General features: G+C 31.7%; 1 long non-coding RNA gene across 1 annotated transcript; it reads right to left on the bottom strand.

Annotated features, from left to right (window-relative positions):
• Nucleotides 1-1246: 1246 nt before the first annotated feature.
• On the bottom strand, nt 1247-3463 carry LOC130742516 (uncharacterized). Its single transcript, XR_009021175.1, has 3 exons — nt 3275-3463; nt 3028-3099; nt 1247-1534 (listed from the first exon to the last, which is right to left on the bottom strand). It is a non-coding gene; the product is annotated as an uncharacterized LOC130742516 (long non-coding RNA).
• Nucleotides 3464-7875: the final 4412 nt, after the last annotated feature.

The following is a 7875-nucleotide window of genomic DNA, read 5'->3' as shown; positions in this document are numbered from 1 at the left end:
AGAAGTTTATTTGAAATTAATAAAAAAGTTAGTATTTCAGTTAGCATAAATATTTACCATCTGATTAATGTATCAATACGCTCATATACAAACAGTATTTTATTTATATAATTTAATTGAAAACCTTCCTCTTTTAGAGTTTCTACCAGCAATTATTTGCACCAGCAAAACCTCATTTTCCGTAACTCGGCTTCTGTTTGCCTATCAATGTAAGCAAGTTTTTATTATAATTTATTGAGATTTTGAAGATCAAAAATTTGATACAATTTGGGGATGAAAATTGTGAATGCATTAATATTTGGTCTAAAGTCTAAGGTTCTTTCTATTGACCGAAAAAAGTAACACCCAAACATTATTTTTATATCAAAATTAACAATTCTCAACCTCTATTCAACAAAAATAAAACATCCTCTACCTGTAAAAACAGAACACTCGATTGGCTTGCTTATCAAATAGAAACAACCTTATGCTTTGTTTGGTTGTGAAAAAAAATAAAAGAAAAGAAAGGAAAGGAAAAGGAAATAAAGGGAATGGAATGTGAGAGGATTATTCAGGCTGTTTGGTTTTAAAGAAAGGAAAAGAAAAGGTGGGTGAAAAGAAAAGTGTGTGCTTATGAAATGACATAAATATCCTAATCTCTTTTGAAACAATATATTTAAAATATAGTTAAATATTAGTAATTAATTAATTTTTATAAAATTAATAGACGTCATTTCGGATATATTTATTATGCCATGATATATTTTTCATTAAAACAGTTTTCATTTGAAAATATAAATGTGAGTTCAAAAAAAAAATATATAAATGTAAATAATATTCATGTTAATATATTTAATAATTTTAAAACGAACTTCATTTTATATTAACGATACAGTAGTATCTATTTTAAAAATTCCTCTTTTCAAAAAAAAATTAAAAATTCCGTTTAAAGTTTTTTTTAAAGACTAACGTAAATATTACTTTTGTTCCCACTTTACAATAATTATAATTTGAGTTGATTGGAGGGCATTAGGGACTTTGTACAAAATTGTGTAGCTTTGCTAAGGTTTCCGTCCAATTTGGGAGGAAAGTTTTGTCGAGTGGGTCCCACCAAGATTCTTCCTTCCCTCCATCCTTTCTTCTAAACCAAATGAAGGAAAGGATTTTGGAATGTGTGCTTCCTTTCCTCTTGCAATCTTTTTCTTTCCTTCCCCTCAAACCAAACAGTCCGTTAGAGATAGGTTGTAACAAACCATCCATGGGCATCTAAACATTTTAGTTAAACCAATATTGAATATCCATGAGAGCACACTTCTTATTGGATAGGTAATGTAATAGAACTGTATACAGATATGACAAATATCCTTTGAATAAATCTAGGATCAACTCAACATCACCCACATAAAACAAAAAATACACGCTTTCATATATGCGACATACATATCCAGTAAAAATAATTCAAATCGTGGATTCTCTCTAACTCTATATTACAGCCTCCTCTACCAAGGAATTCTTGCACCAAATCATAAAGCCTCCAACTTAGTGAAATCACCACCTGCGACAACAACAAACATATGGATTATTTTTCTGGACTAAACTGTCTTGAAAATTAAACATAAAAAGTGATTTACAATATAGACAGAAAAATGGATCCAGTTGACAATATATAAATGGAACTATAATAACATTGGAATGCTATTACAAATAGCCTAGCAAAGATTAAGTAGCAGAGAGTCTTATTCTTTCCATCCATTTTTCCAAAGTCTCTTCCCTCTATCCAAGTGAGAATCTATAAGGCTCTATTCAAGTGATAAGCTTAAAATACATTACACAATATTCCTCTTCTAATAAGGAAACTTTGTTTTTTAAATATTGTCATACAAATCGACATAGGTTCCCCTTACATTAAATAATATTATGAGAGAAGCAAACTGAAAATCTTACCTCATAGTCACCAGTATCATCAATTATCTTCCTTTCTTTTTACTGTTAAAACATAAGAATATTATGACAACATATAAGATGGCTTTACCGGGGTCTTCAACTTTTACATTTAAGAGTAGAAAATCAGTACCAATGGCCTTGTTATTTAATGGCATTAATTCAAATGAATTGGGACTGATCTTAGAATTTAGATTGAGGGATATCATTGCAAGCATTTCTCAAACCAAAAGAAAAGAAGCTAGCTAGTTTCAAAGTAATGATAAAATATAACAACCACCCACCCCCCCTTTTAATTTTTAGAAACCAAAATACCCCATTACAAACATACTACTATAAGTAAATTAATAAGCAAACAGTAATAGTTATGCTCTAGTTTTCTGTTCCTGCAAAGAAGGAATACAAAAGTTTTGTTACTTAGTTAGTCCACATCATCATCCACAATGTCTCTTTGTCTATATACGATGAATTTGCAAGCATTGCAAGCATCATTCCATTGTATGCTAAAATCAAAGCACATCTCACATATTTGGAAAGCTGGAACAGATTCACAATTAAACATGATATCTATTACCTATCTTTTGAACCTCTGCTGTTTAAAGAGAAACATGAAAGAGACCATAAAAATGCAAAAGAACCTTAAAGACAATGTCGCAGGCATCAATCAATTAGAACCGTGACAGGTAGAGGTTGCTACAAAGAAATGCCATGGAATGGAGTTCATTTTTCACTTCCTAACTTAAGCATGAATCCTAGTTCCAAAGACTAACCAACATTGGGAAATAGTCTTCTAGACTCAAACACTAAACTCTCCACTAAAGGCATATAAATCTCCCATAGCTATCACATGTAATATCATGCCATTGCCGACATGATATTTTTATTCCGGGAAGCCAAACTCAATTAATAACTCACCCTCTACAGTACATTAAAGAGGAAGTGAATGATTACACAATTATCAACATGAGACTTAAAAAAAGAGAGAACAAAATACCATTTTCAGATTCTTTTTCATTTTCAGTGATGATCTAAACAGTGTCACAGTAAAGTGAATCAAGCCAATTATGGAAGATTTTTACCCTGAATACAATTGAATTAAGATATTACCTTGTTGCCCGGTGACTCTGCTTCCTATCTAGCAGCCCTTGATGAACTTAGAGTTTTCACTAAAACTTGATGCTACAAAAAAAATTCTCAGGTCATTAGAGTTTTCACTAAAACTTGATGATACACATAAAAGATAACCTGTCAAAATGTATGATTCATGAATCAGCCTGCCAAAAGCCAAAAAAATGGAGAAATTAAAATAGAATATCTAAAGCCTTGTGGCCTCAAAATGGAAAAGCAATCAAACCTTGATTCTGAGTACAATAGAAAATCTTATCTGTGCAACCTCTCCAAGTGAGACATCGACCATGCTTCATTGTCAGCTAGTTGGGCTCAAGGCGCATGCCAAATATATAGCACCGCCTAAAAAGAAAACATATCTGAGGGGATTCAAAAGAAAGGCCTCCAAGTTTTAAGAATGGAGAGCATAGATGCAGGAAGAGATCTATGCACTTGAGAAACAAATTTGAATAATTCAGCTGAAGTAGAAAATAACAGGAACAAAACTAAAATGTAATTTCAAGATGAATGATGTTGTCTTAAGTAAAACATAATTGACATAGAGAATATAACTATGCCCACAATGATCACGTGATCCCCAGTCAATACTAAACAAACAAAGTAATCAATTCAATTCAAGGTCTTCCATCAAACAAAATCATTGCCAACTATGAGATTACCTAGCTCCCGTTATTGTTATGAACTGCTCGCGATGGCCTCTCCCCAATTTGTGCTGCAGTACAAATCAGAATAAATTATTACCATAACACACAACATAAATACATAAAAAATCAATCTAATTTTACACACTCAAGTTTGAGTACCAATTGCAAGGAAGGATCAATGATTATAATAGCAAGTAATCATGTTTTTACTTACATAAATAATAAAAGAAAAAACGACTCGGCGAATGTGACGACAATGAAGAAGCTACTTGGTTAAGCATCTATTTGAAATTTGTGGAATCTGAAATGGTGAATTGCGAGAGGGGAGAGGAGGGTCTGGGGAAATTTGGGAGAAGTTTTCCAGAAAGAGTTCCATGTAGAATGAAGGATCTTGCCAAGGCACCTGCGGTGTCGGAGCTCATAGGGGGCGCGGGTGGGCCATAGAGAGGGGGATTGGGGCTTGGAGGGTGAATCGGCGGTGGTGAGAGTTGGGAGCGGAGGAGAGAGTTGAGGCGAGAGAGAGAGAGAGAGAGAGAGAATTTGAACCTGAATCTGAATAGATAAGGAGACAAATTGGGTATTTGAGTTCCTTCAAAATCAAATTTTGAAAAGCAAGCTGTAGAAATTTGAAAGGATGAGTGGGAGAGGTGGGAGGTTGATTAGTACCGAGGTGAGAGCAGCATTGGGAGGTGAGAGGATGAATCTCAAACAATCTTCAACAGATTTTTATTTCCACTCACCACACCGACTATTATCTTATTGGCTACATTAGTGGTGGAATTAAATATAAATACTCAGTTTTTTAAAATAGTTTAATTTGTTTAATGTGATTGGTGTAGAAGTAGGTAGTGGAAAGTAAATATAAATTAACAATTAATGTTAGTCAAAATAAAGCTTTAAAATAATTCGAAAATTATTAAAATTGTAGGTGCTATTACATGGTTACCCTCCAATAAAAATACAAATAGCAAGGATGCCACTCTCAAGTTTCCAAAAGTGGTAATAATATTTTCTTTTTCATTATTTTAATTCTTCAAAAAATGGCTGAAACCACTCTCAATGGATGTCAAGTGTCAAAAATTTCCTTCTTATAGGTTCTCTTTTATATTGTATTTAGATTTAGATTTAGATATCACCTCCTCCCTCAACTAACCAAAACCTAATATATTATATATTACTAGTACTTTTTACCCGTGCATCGTATTTATTTTATTTTTTGTGTTATTTTTTTAAAGATATTTTACGGATTAAAAGAACAAAATTTATTTTAGATATAAGAAATCATAAATTTGGATGTTTTTTACTGAATGTTTGTTTTTGTTTTTTCGGGTATCTCTTTTTTTAATCTTTTTGTCGTTGTTTTCCTAAATGCTCAATTTATGACTTTTCATATCTATTCAATCATTTGTAAACAAATATGTTATTATTTATGTTGTGAGTTTTTAATTATCGTACAAAGGTAATTAATGTAAAATCAATAAATTTCAGTCGTTACACTCGTTTGGCTATGAGTATGCTTGATTATCATATACTACATTCGTTCTTCTTGAATATGCCCGGTTTAGCACACACTTTCATTCATTTGGGAATATGATCAATTATTATAGTGGATAATCTATTACTTAATGATATTGATTTCATAAAACATTCATAAAAGTACATGTGTTAAGTCTGCCTCCCTCTCCTTGGGTGGTGGTCTGTGTTGTATATGCGTTGTTAGTTTAGGTTAAATGTGAATAGGCTTGTTAATATAAAAATGACTCTAAATTCTATTTTCTCAATTTATACTCAAGTAACAGGTAAGCGATCTACACTGTCGAATAAAAAATAATATTATATGGTTAAAAAATGTGGTTTACCCTTAAACCACCCATGAAATTCTTTACATTTGAAGCTACCAATTAAATTTTACTTCTTTACTACTCACAAAGACTTTGCAATAATTACTAAAGCTACCCCAAAGAATATGTTTAGTTTTAAATTTTAAAAAGCACATCATACTTGAGGCTCCATGGTGGCTGTCAATGTCCATGTAATGAAAATGATGTAGGGACCAGGTCTGGATCTATTGTGATATGTGTTGCACGTGGATATTCATTTTTGTTAATACTGTGTTTTTTTTTTAAATTAGTGTTATTTTTATCATGTTCATTAAAAGAAAATTTATGAATTAATATAATAAAATTAATTTTAGATATAAGTAAATATAAATTTGAATATTTTTTCAAATAATTTAATTACTTGTAAAATTTTAGTGCCTTATCATTTTCATATAATGAAATAATTTAATTACTTCCTTACTATTCATTAATGCATAATATTTTTGCCCGGTATATTTTTTTTGTTATTACAACGGGTGTCAAGGACAACTGTCTCGCACCTCGACTAATCCTGCTCGTGGTGCGTGACTATCGTTTGACATATCTTCGCTAACGTATTATCATACTTATATTTATATATGTATTGCAGCTGCATGTGAAAATGTTCGTAAGGAAAGTCTTTGTGGCTTGAACTTTGGTCTCTAGCGAGTTTCTGGCCATGTTGAATGGGTCAAGACGTTTTCATAGCGAAATATAAGAAGAGAAGGGGTATGGTAACCATGGGAAGACATAAAAGAGGAAGAGATATAATAGTAATATGAGGAAGGGGTATAACAGTAACTTTAACAACCACTAATTTTTTATTCGTTCAAGTTTATTTCATATTTTTTATGGGATCCAAATTGCTTCTCATAACTTCTCTACCATGTTTCATGAGTTGTTGTCTCACCTTAGCTTTTACCAATCCGATATGGCATTTGGGTGTCAACTTAGAAAAAACTAATTTAAATAATTTTAAAGTTGATCATACAATGCCATCATATAGTAGATTAAATGAAATACAAATATGAAACAAAAAGATAACTAAATAAAGGATTACTCCTTTTCTTTTCAAAAGTTTGATAAGTTCAGCATTAGAGCTTTAATAACCATTTTCAATCAAGTAGCTTTCAAACCACTCTACAACTATCATCTAGCGAAGATCAACACTTTCTTTTGCAAACCTTGCCACTTCAAAACCCACTACGAAATATGTTTCATCAAGGGAGAAGTTGTATGAAATGGAAACAACTCAATAACGTGTCGACCTATGAATGAAATGCGGAGACTCATTGCGTAATCATTACCTCTTACTGAAGGTGCTATATTATAGAGCTAAAATGTACCTCCCGGAAACCCAAAAAGCCTACTCAAAAACACCTAATAAAGAGCAATAACATTAGACTTTGTAACTAACTCTCAAAGAAACTTTAACCAAGATTTAAAGCAGGAAACTAAACTGACAATGAGAAATTATTTTTAACAGTCATTGGCAACCATGAAGCTTAATCAATGACCCCTAATAAAGTGCAAAAACATTAGACTTTGTAACAGACTCTTAAAGACACTTTAACCAAGGTTAAAAGTAGAAAATAAAACTGACAATAAGCAATTATTTTTAATAGTTATTGGCAACCCAAGAGCTCACTAATGTCTCCTAATAAAGTGCAATAACATTAGACTTTGTAACTGACTCTTAAAGACAGTTTAACCAATATTAAAAGTAGGAAATAAAACTGACAATAAGAAATTGTTTTTTTACTCTTATTGGCAAGTATCAAAATAAGCAATATTATTATTCATAACCTATCAACTAATCAAATGAGGAAAGCATAAAAAAGCACTAATGGAAGAATATAGGCCAAGACTCAACAAAAAAACCTTAAGGGAAAGCAAACACACCAAAAAATCTCTTAATTGCAACCCAAGATAGGGAAAGATAAACATAACATAAAGCTAAAATGTAACTCATGAAAACTCAAAAACTTACTCAAAGAATCTTAATAAAGAGCATTACCAATAGGCTTTGTAGCTTGCTCTTAAAGACACTTTAAGCAAAATTAAAAGTAGGTTGTTGAGTTCTCAACAAAAGACACCTTACACATTAACCATTTTAAAATCTTGCACCACTTCTCACTTTTCTGAAACATAGCACCAGAGGTAGGATCACTTGAAGGAACACTTCAAGTTTGATATGAACCAAAATGTATCCAGATAAGTTAAAATTGAATATGAATAGAATAACACAGAAATAAGATAAACATGTTCTAATATAAGCACAACATTGGAGTTGGTTTACTTTCAAGCAAGATTGCATCTAGAGA

The sequence above is a fragment of the Lotus japonicus genome, chromosome 3 (genome assembly GCF_012489685.1).
Source record: "Lotus japonicus ecotype B-129 chromosome 3, LjGifu_v1.2".
NCBI classification, from domain to species: domain Eukaryota; kingdom Viridiplantae; phylum Streptophyta; class Magnoliopsida; order Fabales; family Fabaceae; genus Lotus; species Lotus japonicus.
Note: the sequence above shows the minus strand (reverse complement) of the source record. Positions and strands in the feature narration are given on the sequence as shown.